At 30.2% G+C, this 13,354-nt stretch overlaps 1 pseudogene; it reads left to right on the top strand.

Moving 5' to 3' along the window:
- Positions 1-585: 585 nt before the first annotated feature.
- LOC113386607 lies at positions 586-13,151 on the top strand (annotated as a pseudogene).
- Positions 13,152-13,354: the final 203 nt, after the last annotated feature.

Below are 13,354 nucleotides of genomic sequence, written 5' to 3'. Positions count from 1 at the left end.
TATTTAGCGATAAATATTTTAATTAAACACTTCAATTAATTTTGCAATTATAAATATGAAATTAAAATAATAATAAAAATAATAAATGAGCGGAAATCGAACCTCCAACACAGACGCAAAAATTAGAATTCTATCACCTTACCACTCCTCGCTACGACTCAAGTGATAAGAAAGTACGTTGCAAGCTATCTATAGTGTCTATACCCATGATTATAAAATTTTCAAATGTTCGACAGACTTGAATATTTACACACCTAACTTCACAGCGTTTTTTACACACAAATACATGCGCAGCCGCATAATGAGCGCCTGTCATCGCTACTGTCTGTTGATACTCCTGTCGTAGTATGTCTCGCCTTAATCTCGATATCTGCCTCACATTTTTCGTATGCCAATGTTGCCTGCACTGTTTGTCTACTCATACGAATGTTTTCCAAAGAATAACAACAAATAGCCTATTTTTTTACCTTTAAGTGCGGTTAAATGGTACAATTAATATATATCGTTATTTACTCTTCTCATTAGTCTGTGATCTTCTATTAAAACGCATTTAACGCGTATTGTGCGCGTATTTCGACTATTTCCATTGTCGATATGGAAGTAAACACTGACGCTGTCAATCTCGGCGTCGGGGAGTCTGAGGCAGAATTAAAAGAATTCGAAGAAAATAAAAGTTTTGATACAAGAAGCGAAGTATCAAGTAGTTCTTCAGATAGTGATTCTAATCCCAGTATTAGTTCTGTCACTTCAGTAAGTTCTGCAGATGAGAAAAATCGCAGATCAGGTCATAAGAGAGGACGTTCGCCGAGCCCCGAACCACGACGTATTCCTCAACATAGGAGTAGTTCCAAATCATATGGATATATGACAAAGTTAAATTATTTTATTTCGTGATACTAGATTTTTTGTAATTAAAAGCAATAATGCGGAAAATGTTACTTTGTCGAAGGCAAAAGGGGTATGGTCAACACTTCCCCAAAATGAGAATAATCTGAATCAGGCTTTTAGAGAATGCAGGAACGTTTTGCTGTTGTTTTCGGTTAAAGAGAGTGGTAAATTCGCAGGTAACCTATTCTAAATATAAATATAATAGAAATATTGGTACTCCGAAGGTAAACTATGGTAACTGCATACATTGTAGAATATATTGGCGATTGATGAAGTAAAACTACGAATTAATGACATATATTGTTATATTCACTTCTTTTTAAATTATTTTTATTTGCCACTTTATTCAATATAATATAATATTGTATGTCTTTTCGTAACAAAAGGTTAAAAAAAAATCTCTGGTATACTAGTACATTTGGCCACTTACAATTCATTTTCATTTTTATCTTTAAGCACCATTTTTCAAGTTCAATGATATTACACAGCTTATTCTAGTCTATATATTTTTTTAAATTTTTATATTTAGTACTTCAATGGCATCCCTTCCTGTCTGAGATATGGATATATATGAAATATATATATTGCTAATTAAAATAAATAAATAAAAAAAAGAGATTTGTTTTTAGTAGTTCGGTGTTGCAAGTTACTATAGTTTATCTCTGGAATATGCATTTTATTTATCCTACATAATATGTTATAAATTTATATGAATTGAATATGCACATTTTTTTAATCATGCCATTGTTTAGATAAATATTTCTGTGTTTAAATAATTGTATTTTCTAGAATCAACTGAACAACAAAACAGTGAACTAAGGTGTTATTGCATAAATTTGTTAAAAAAAAAAATGTACTCTCAGTGTTTAGTGTTAAAGTAATACTGTTCCTCTCCATGTGACTTTATGTAGTGAACTGAACAAAATAATTATAGGATTTGCAAGACTTCAGTGTGAATCTAGACGTGATGTGACTCCAATATCGTGGGTTTTGCCACCTGTATATCATCAAAAGCTTTGGGAGGTGTTTTCAGAGTCGACTGGATCTGCAGGAAAGAGCTGCCATTCAGTTCTACATTGCATTTATTTAATCCGTGGAACGAAGGCAAACCATTAAAATTGGCAGAGATGGACAAGAAATCGAACCCAGAGTTGCTGAAGAACTTTGTAGATTGTTTCCACAAGATGAAGGTATAGGAGATTCTAATAAAATTATCGGGAAGTCTGTTATCGTTTTGGGTGTTTTAATCTAGTACAAGTGTGATTATTAAGTGATTAAAAAATCTAGTATGAACATAATGCTGCTATAATTGTGAGAAGTCAGATTGCACAATAGTGATTCTGTGACAAATAATTGAACTACAAAAATTTCAACATTTGCTAATTTAATATATCAGCAATTCTTTTCAGAATTCCACTCATTTGCACAATGCTAATTTTTTGGATGATGTTTTATTTTAAAATTTAATAGTTAAAAACAATAAATTTTCAATGTATAGTGATTTCAAAGAAACTTCAACTATTTATAATTAGTTTACTCTAAATTTCTAGAGAATGTGAAATCCTGATTAGTATAATGTTTTTGATTTTGAAAACATAATTTCATTAAGGAGTTAGGGGTACTCAGAGTCATGAAAAAATGAGAATTTTCAGTATTTCTTTTTGTTATTAAATCAAGTCTTTTTACAAAAATAAAAATATGGCTGTATTAAGCAAGGTTTTGACTTGAAATAACAAAAATTTCAAAAAAAAATATATAAACATTTCCAAAGTTATAGGTGTTTGTGTTGACCGTGTTAAAAAACAAGGTCTTTGCGTTGAAAATCATAAGTCCTTGGAGATTCGTCTAAAATCGATCAGATAAAAAAAAATAGTTTTAAAAATAGATAATCCTGGGCCGGATCAAAGTTTTTTGTTTTTTTCTTTTCTTTTCAAAAAGTAACAAAATGGAGGCGCCAGGAAGTTCTTTTCTAGATTTTTGGGTAAAATTCAACAGTTAATTGGCCTTAAAAAATCGAAATTTTTGAAAAACAGTAAATCCTTTGATCGGGCCCGAGTCTATTATGCATTCTAAAAGCTGTATAAATTTCATTAAAATGTATTGTGTGGTTTTTGAATTACAGTTGTCACCAGTTCAAAAAACATAGTTTTGAGATAAGCGCATTTAAAGTTAAAGTAGAAATAGTATTCAGGGTTTTGGGCATATTTTCCTTACTAGGTGGTTGAAGCTCTTGACTCTCATTATTATTCTGAATGAATCCACCTACACATCTTGAAAGTGAATTGTAATAGATAAGATCGTCGTAAATCAGTTTAGCAGCTTTTAAAACATCAGCAAGTAAGGGAGAATAATCTTGAGTGTAAATATCAAGCTCTCCACTTGCTTCCGCTGGTAAGAGTCGAATAACTCAAAAAATAATTATCGGTTCAACTTGAAATTTTCAGAGAATATTTTCAAGATATTGCACTTAACAAAAATGCAAGAAAACAAATTTTGCCTTTTTACAAATTCTGAGTACCCTTTACCCCCTTAAATCTAAAACCAAGTAAGTAATTATGTATTAAATAGGAACAACTTTCATCATTTATATTGTTTATCAACAGTCTTTTCGTTAATGTAATTATTTGTTTTTTATTCTTCTTTGTAATTGTATAATATAATTTGCGAGTCAATTATGTAATCTGTTGTGTATTTGTATTTGATGTGATAATCAATTAGCAGTTGAATTGAGCTTTCATCTTAGCTTAATATAGCAGCATCATGTTCACATTGTACTGAACCACTCGATATAACACATTTATTTTATCATAATATTTTTATCACACTTTTTTTTATTTTATCAGAATTTTACTCATTCATCCATTTTTGGGAGCTTATAGTATCTTCAGAGTTCATAATAAAATTTATAACATTTATTAGGTTTATTGCAGTAGACAAATTAGTTTAATTTAACTAAAAACAGTAAAATAAAATAAAATAACAATAAAATTATGTAATGTGATAGACAAAACTTGAGAAAAAAATACTTATAATAATGTGACAAATTGTTTGAAGTATGATAATAGAATGTTCAGTATTCAAAGTTGTTTATTGTCTTGATAGAAAGAGACATAAAGTTTTTATACCTTAAATATCGATACATGAGGGCAGAATCAAAAAGAGAATAAAGTATGAAAATATTTGTGGTCATAAAGGGCTAAAAAGGAGTTGTTAAAATAATTTTGAATAAGGAAATTGAAGAAATAAGCAAAATATTATTTGATATTCGCAAAATTATATTTGATATATGCAAAAATACTATATTCTTAGAATACTGAGAGAAAATTGCTACAGTTTAATTATCTTCCTTACAGTTGCCAGTCATTTTTTTTTTATTTGTCTTGGTTTTTTTACATTCTGATGCTAACTTTATTAAAATGTTACAAACAATATTAAGTTTGTAATTTCATTTCATTGCATTTTGTTTTTTTTTTTAAAAGAAACGTAATATTTAAATTATAAATATGGTTATAATAGATAAAAGATGGTAATATTTATAAATCGAAGAAATCCAATTTATATCTTTATTTAACTTAAGTTAAAGAAAATTAAAGTAACTAGAGAAATACACTTCGCATTAAATATAATATTTTTTTTGTCCAAATAACTTAAATATTGTTTGATGTTTTAAATAGTTGCACCATTTTGGTAGCTATTTTTATGCTCCTCAAAATTATTATTTTATGAATATTTCAATAATGTGTTAATAATCTTTCTATGAATATGTTTGATATTAGTCATCATCTAATTATTTTATGTCCAATCAAGTGGACAAATATTTTGGACAATGTATAATAATGAAATTACAATTTAATAATGCATTTAAAATATTTCTATATTTTAATATAAAAGTAATAGGGAAGATGTAAGACACATTTTTTAATAATGTAGACTTGGCTTTTTTTTTATTAATTTTGTAAATGACAAATTTGAGTGTGCAAGTTACAAAGTGTTATATATTTCATTTGTGATAGTTTATTTTGAGTTATGATAGTCTCTTCAAAAACTTTATATCCTGTTTCGACAATATTAACTTGTTTTGTGACTAAAATGAAGTTTTGCTTTGATGTAATTTTTAGTGTTGAGAATCTCGATCCGATACATTTTAACAAATTTCTTTATTTCTGCAACTGAATGTGTATCTTAATAAGTGATAATTAAATCAGTATTGTAATATTTCTGTATACTTCAAGTTCATCTGCTTTTTGAGTTGATAATTTTAAAATATGATTACTAGTTACTGTAGAATTTACCAATCAACTTGGACTAATTATCTTAGTGTATTATATTTATTCAAAAAACCTTTTCATAAGTCTTTTGACTTCTTAAAAATAACAATATTAGCCTAAATTATGATACATAAAAAGCAACCTTCAATTTATAACCAATAAGTTGAAGATATTATTTTGCATTATAATTATCAATAAAACGATCTGATAATTTATTATTATTTAGGTATTGAAATGACTCCAATCCTGCGCCGTTCAAAAGAGGCTTCAAAACGACTGCACTCTAGGAGCTACAGCACATACCGTCAACCATTAGGAGCCCGATCTAAATTTCGAGGCCGTGGACCCCCTCACTATGCCAGAGGTCGAAAATTGTATCTAACGACACGACATAACCGCGCAAGGGCTCGCAGCATCAGCCCCTACCGCAGGGATTCTTCTAGCAGGTTAGTAATATTTTAGTTATTTCAGGTATTGTATATAAAGGCAATTTGATAGATGCAATTTGAATATCATAATCATTTGTGAAATAATTCAAATCATTCTGTCTAATTGGAAATTGTCTTGTGGCGAGTTTTTGAACACAGTTTGTGTAGTGAGACATTCAAAGATATTTAATTTTTCTGTTTCACAAAAAACAAAAACTGTGTTTCAAAAATAAATATAGTTCAAAATTATTAGGATAAATTTTGAAGCTATATAGTAATGTAATCTTTGATAACATTATGGTTTAAATTCAATATTGGCAGTTGATATATATCTTATATATAAAAATGGATCGCAAAATGTGTTGGTAAGCGCATAACTCAACAACGCCTGAACTAATTTGTCCAATTCTTCTTTTAAAGTTTTCGTTAAAGTCCAAGGATGGTTCTTACGGCCAGAAAAAATCGAATACTTGCTGGGAAAACTAAAAATCAAATACAAACGTTTCTAACTAAAATGTAGAATCGATTCGAGTTTTAATTTTTTTATAATGCGTAAATAAATAAGGAGAATTAGAGAATTTATAAAGGTAGAGAAAAGAATTGGTAGATAGACGAATATGGAGACAAATATACAGGTTGACAGGTTAATTGGTAGACATGTAGAACGGGATGACAGGTAAATTTGTAGGCCAGTAAAATGGTAGATTGATAAACAGGTTTATAGGTAAATTAGTAGACAAATTGTTAAACAGGTAAATTATTGAACAGGTTAATTGGTAGACATTTAGAACGGGATTGCAAGTAAAGTACCTATCGGTTGTCAGGTATAATGATGTATTGATAACAGTTGACAGCTAAATTGATAGATAGGTGAAATGGTAGACAAGTAAATTGGCGAAAAGGTAATTTGTTGGATAGCTGATGGTCAGGTAAATTGGAGGGTATGTAAACTGGTTGATAGATAAATAACAAGACGGATAAATAGGTTGACAGGTAAATTGGTAGAAATGTGAAACGGGTTGATAGGTAAATAGGTTGACAGGTAAATAGGTAAGAAGCCTGTAAAATGGTAGATTGATTACAAGTTTATAGGTAAATTCGTAGACAAATTGTTGAACATATAGTAGTAACATTAAAATATATTAACAATACACATCTTTGTTCAACTAAATCACGGCAAAGCGTGAACGGGTACAGCTAGTTGATAATAAAATTACAATAACTAATAAAGTATTAATATGATATATATATACAATAGGCATGCTTATATGAAACAATATGTAATGAATGAGAATATTGTTGAACATTAAAATTTCGAACTTTCATTTTCGATTTCACGAAAATTAACAAAAATTATGAAAACGGACTTTATGATTGTCTGACACAGATTGTTATTAACTTTCCGTAGGTAGTATAGCAAAAATCAAAAATGGAATTTTTTACATAACTACATTTCAAGACTTCCTGATCCATCTTAGCATACCTTTGAAAAAAATGATGAAAATGTGTGTTGTATGTATGTATTAAACCGATTTCTATTATGGAAAAGCATTTGATATCTATTGATGGAACACGTGCTGATTATTTTTGGCTAAGGCAGGTTAAGCCGTTTCGAAGATACGGGGCAAAAAGCTCAAAAATGGTTTTTTGAGAGAACGGAGCGCTCAATTTGAATGATTCGAAAAGCATTTTACTTGTATTAACGGAATGAAGAATTGACTAAATTTTTAGGAAGGCAAGTTACAATAATGTCATTTGGCAGTGAAAAGTGATCATTAGACATATGCATTACAATTTATAGATATGTAAGTTTTATAGATATTTTAATCATGAGTACATTCTATAATGCTTACATGTTACAAGATTTGTAATGTTTAACCGTGAGACTAAAACGCAGCCATTACGTGCCTCAATACTTCATCTCTTCAGACAAAATTTCAAATTTAAAAAAAATCTAAATTAAAAAAAAATTAAATATTGCTACAGGCAGTTTAAGCGATTTGAACCGATGGCATGAATTTAAAAGCCATTAATGGAACTCTGTAAGGCCTCGTGTTGATTACTTTTGCAAGACAATCAGCCGTGATTTCTTTTTAGCTTTTAAAGAAGTGCATATTTCGATAAGGTTTCTCTGAAAAAGTTCTGTATATTTAGAAATCGTGCTGATTGGTTCTTAGTCAGCAGAACTTGCCGGGCCGTTTCTTGACCAAAAATTATTGAAGTACATGTTTGGAAACTCATGCAACTTGTCTTAAGGGGTTATACAACATAAGACTATTCGAAAAACGAAAAAAAAATTTTTAGGTTTAAAATATACTTCGACCTGTTAGAATATATTATAATATATATATATATATATATATATATATATATATTTTCAATAGCAATCAGAATATAGGACAATTGTATGAGCTATTTGGCTTATGTCATTCCCTCACACACATACACACACACTTACAAACACACATATAAATTAATCTGATAAATATTATATTGATAGTTAGAGAATTACTACAATAAATGATTCTACTATTCTGTTCATATAAAGTCGTGATAGTTGGTCCTTCATATTATCTTTGTGCAGCTTCTTCTTCAGTCTTCTTGCAATTGGTGTATCAAGAAGCTGAGTGTCTATAGAGTTTGTATGATGTTCTAGTTTATGAAAATGTTTAACACTGTTGATTTGTATAATTTTGTTTATAATTCAATATGAAGATCATTGTGTAAGGTCTCATTGCTGACGAACCACGGAGCATCATTAATCTGCCTTAATATTTTAGATTGGGCACGTTGCATTAGCACTATGTTGGATTTGCTCGCACAGCTCTACAATTCTATGCCATAAGTCCATATTAGTTTCAATATTACCTTGTAAATCATTGCCAATAGATAGAATCGACTTGCGTCCCAGAAGTCTTTGTAATCATTCGTCTCTTTGTAAAATTAGGAAAGCCTTAAATGCATCAGCCTGTGTCTATAGAACTGCTATGTCATCAGCAAAGGCGGCTTTTGTAGTTGATTGGAAAGTTGGAAAATCGCTAGTGAAGAGTATATAGAGAAATGGCGCCAAAACACTGTCTTGAGGAACTCCTGCCTCAATCTGATGAGATGTTGAAGTTTTAGTGTTGGCGAGATAAGATTCTAGAATATTATAATAACCACTTGGAAGTAGAGATCTCATCTTCAAAAAAAGTCCATTGAGCTCGCATCTAGAGACCCTGCAGAACAGAATTGTTTCGGCTCGAAGGTATTGTTGATGACTCTTATGATTCTGTGGCACTGTTGAATTGTAGATTGCTGCGTAAACCAAACTGATGTTCTGGAAATGTATTTGCGCTACTTAAGATATGTTGAAGCAGAAGTTTTTCGAGCACTTTTGAGACAATTGGCAGAAGGCTGATTGGTCTATATGAGGTAACCATATTAGGATCTTTTCTGCTTTTATGGATCATTTTTACCATAGATGTTTTGTTGTGAAAGAGTTTTTGAAGAGTTAACTAATAATTTAATCTAATTATTGATTTAAATATATATGTCAGAAGCATGAATCCTTTGGCAGTTTTTTCAACATTTTTGGTGCAACTAAATCATAAGAGATTTATTGTTTTTTAGTTTACTAATCTCTTCAATTATAATCTTTAATGAAAAGAACTTTATGATGTTCATTGAGTTGTGAAAAGGAATTATATTTGATCTTAGGCCCGCTGTGTTAGAGTAATCTGGGTTCGGTTTGAAAACTGTACTTAAATAATGAGTAATGAATATCAAATCTATTCAGTTTTGATAGGTAATTGTTGAAGTTTTGGTTTAAAATTTCTTTCAATCTCGATTTTAATTAATTGCTTAAGTTATTGTATGTGTTCTTATCTGATGGAAAGTGAGTTGACTGCCATTTGAGACTTGCTTTTCTTTTTTCTGAGATTAAATGTTTAATTTCAAAGGACAGGTTGATCCTGCTGAACTGTTGTTCTGGTGTAACAGCTAAAGCTGCATCATGAGAGATTTTATTAAATTCATCAATACTAACTAATTTTGCGATCAGTATTGTTTTCTATTTTGCAGCGGTATAGTTTCCCAGTTTGTTTTCTCGAATGTAGTCTATAAGGATTACAAACATTGATATTTGAAGAACAGATAGTAGCAATTATAGGTGAGTGATCTGAAGAGAGGTTGTAGCTTGAATGAACATTTGGGTACCTTGGGTTTAAGCCCTTCATTATGAAGAAATTCAATAAATCGGGCTTCTTTATTGGGTCGTTCGCCAGTAAGTCGGAGTACCATGGAAAGAGTACTATAGTTTTGTTGGACAATAACTTCATACAGTTTTCTTCCTTTGGATTCAGTCTTGAACCCCAAAATGTGTGCTTACTGTTGAAATCTCCGCCAACTGTAACTTATTTCCAAGAGATTCAAAGAATTCAGAAAATTGTATATTACTAATTGTATGCCGTGGTGGACAATATAAGTCAGAAATTGTTATTGCAAAAGATGACATTTGTACTTTGATGGATGTTGCTTGTAAGTAATCTTTCTAATATTTTTCAAGTTTGTAGTGATATATATTAGATTTAATTAATACAGCTGCACCCCCGTGAGCTGTGCCATCTGGATGAGTAGTATGATATACAAGATAATTAGGAATGAATAAGTTTAAATAATTAGTGCAATGAGTTTCACTTACCAGAAAAACGTCTATTTTGTTTTCATTGAGGTATAATATTAGTTCGTGTTTATGCTGCATGAGCCCGTTGGAGTTCCATAGTCCTATTCTTAGAAATTTAACGATAAAGCTAAATTATTTTGTTAATGGTACATAACATATTAATAATCATGGTATTCTGTTGCATAAGTTGTTGAAACATATTTTTAAATTCAGTTAAGAATTGTGAATAGTTATTATTCGCAGAGTTGTTATTTTCTATATTTGAATTTTTGCTTCTATTGAATTTTATGGCTTTAGAATATGACATGTGCTCCGTGTTTGTTAGTCTATCAAAACGTCGTGAAGTGGTTGCAGTTTTGATGTTTATAGGTGAATTGTATAATTGTTTCGACCCGTTTTTGTTGTTGGAATCATTTTTAGATTTATTTTGTAGTAAATTCTCATAGGTAGAACAACCTTTGTAGTTTGCTGTGTGAGCTTCTTCACAGTTTACACAAATTCTGGAGTCCACATTTTACACAAATAATTGGACGATTGCAATTTGTTCTAGTATGAACTTACATTTGGCATTTTGTACACTGTGATATTACTAATGATATAAACGAAGTCTCAAAATGGATATTTGGTCAAGTATCTTATTTATCTTAAAAATTTCTGAATTGTTTTTATTGGTTCAAGATCAATGTGAAACATATTGAGAAGGAGTCTTTTGCCTATAGCGTAATATATTTGTAATGTTTCTGGCCTTATGTCATTTGTTTTCAATTTTATTTTTCAGTTCGGAAATGTTTGCTGAATGATGAATGTACTTCAACGCAACTTTATATGCTCTTTCAGTACTGACCTCGTATGTATGAAATACTGCATTGGTATAGGTAGAAATTTTACAAGTTTCTGTAGTCTTCAATATTTGAAACTTTACATTTTATGTTATTGTTTGATAAAGTTTTTATTATGTAATTTTATTGCCTAAGAAATTATTGATAGCATTAGTCATACCTTCATAATCTGTTGGTTGGTGTAGGACATCTTGGCTGAGCTATTGGTTCATTATTTGGTAATAATTCAAATCTATTATTTAGTTTAATCGGTTCGCCTTTTAGGCGTTTTGGTCGCTTTCCTTTTGGGCTAGTAACAAATTGCCAAGGAGCAAAATTTCAAGAAGTAGACGCAGTTTGAGAAAATATATTTTTCATGATCATAGGTTCATTGCTTGTCGATGGAATTTGTTGATTACTATTCAATAGAATAGACTGTTTTATTATATTTGCAGCTGTAGTTTCAGTTTGTTGGTTAATTGTTTTATTGAGCTTAAGTTGTTCCGTGATGTATTAAGAACATGTTTGTGAATCATCATAGAGCATTCTATTCACATTTACTATGAGGATATCTGCACAACCGTCACCCACTTCAATTTTTTTATTTACTTTGACGTTTTGACGTATTATATTAAATTGTGTATAAAATAAATATATAATTAAATGTATAATTTACCAATGATTTTCAATAATTTACTTAGTTCATTGGATTAATTTTTTAATTGATCTTATCAATATATGTACTTTTATTCAAATTTTTTTAACTTTATTGTTAGAGAAAAAAATTAAAATTGTAGTTATTTTGCGTGCCGCGGCTAGCCGAAATAGCTGTGGTACAAAATTGAAATGAAAATTTTTGCATATCTTCACGTTTTAGAGTTTTCTGAACATGTTGGCATACCTTAGAAAAAATGGTTGTGTGTTTAATGGGTGTGATACAATTTTTCGTCGAAGTTTTCGGAAGCGCCGGTCAACCGATTTGAATGATTCAAAAAGCAATCGATTCCTATTTATAAGGAAACGTGCTGATTTGTTTGCTGAGATATGAAGCAAAGAGTGCAGAAAATAGAAATCGAGTTTTTGAGTGCGGAGGATTCGATTTGAATGATTTAAAAAACATTCAATTCGTAATGCTGGGGAGAATGTAAGGAGAGGTTCAGCCGTTTTAGAGATACGGAGCAAAATGTGCAAAAATGGCAGTTTTTGAGAGAACGTAGCATGAATGAATCAAGAAACCTGTTGCTTGTGTTGACGAAACGATTATTTTTGGAAAAAGCAAAAAAAAAATTTTAATTAAAAAAAATTAAATATTAGGATTTTCATTTTAATTTTAGCAATAATTCTAAAACTCACTTTATATACTTGGGATAAATGATTTTAACTTTGCAATTCAGTTTATATAATTTTAAGAAATGTGAGATAAGGTCCTTTATTCTAACTCCGCTTGATTGTTTTTTTTTCCCTTCTTATCTAAACTTATATAAACGTGATCGTACAATTTATAATGGATAGATCAATATCAAGTAGTATGATATCAAATTTCCTCACAGGTTATAGATCTCAAATCGCAAGAATCGCCTTTCGTTTGACCCCTGAGTTGTCTACTTATGAAAAAAATGTCAGGTTTGAATGTGAGTTGGCAAACACATCTCATAGACATGCAGACAACTCATGTTCTCATGTCTTCATGTTATGTTCGACGTTAAGAAAAATAGTAAACACTGTATATTACAACATATAAATTATTTACACGGTATATAATTATATGAATTTATATGAATATAATTATATGAAATTAGCATGCACCAATTTTTTTTATCAAATCCCTAATTAAAATTTAAAACACTGCAGATATTCAAGTCGATATACTAGTACAACAGCAGCTGCTGAAGCTTATGTAGCCGATTACATGAGATCTATGCAGCATCAATTGCCACCTTTACCTTGTGCCCCACCACCGGGATTTATGTACTGGGCTCCTCCTGTGCTACACAGGTATTACGAGGGACCCCCATTACCAGAATACCCAGTAGCACGCCATAGAAGTTCTTCGAGGGATCGTCGTAGAACTGATCATCGTGTGTAAGAAATCTTAAATGATGAACATTTTATGAATTGATTGAATGATTTATAGGTATCGAGTGAAAATATTATACCTATTGCATTGCATTTTTTATGAATACAACTTTGATTTAGATGACTTTGAATTTATTCTCACCTACGTTAAATTACCTTTGAATTTATGTAATAAATGTATATTCATAAAATTGTCACCATTTTGGGGCCTAA

The sequence above is a fragment of the Ctenocephalides felis genome, unplaced genomic scaffold (genome assembly GCF_003426905.1).
Source record: "Ctenocephalides felis isolate EL2017-DRISC unplaced genomic scaffold, ASM342690v1 CF-g0.4_SCAFFOLD_00845, whole genome shotgun sequence".
NCBI classification, from domain to species: Eukaryota; Metazoa; Arthropoda; class Insecta; order Siphonaptera; family Pulicidae; genus Ctenocephalides; species Ctenocephalides felis.
This window is presented reverse-complemented; position numbering and strand designations above follow the sequence as displayed.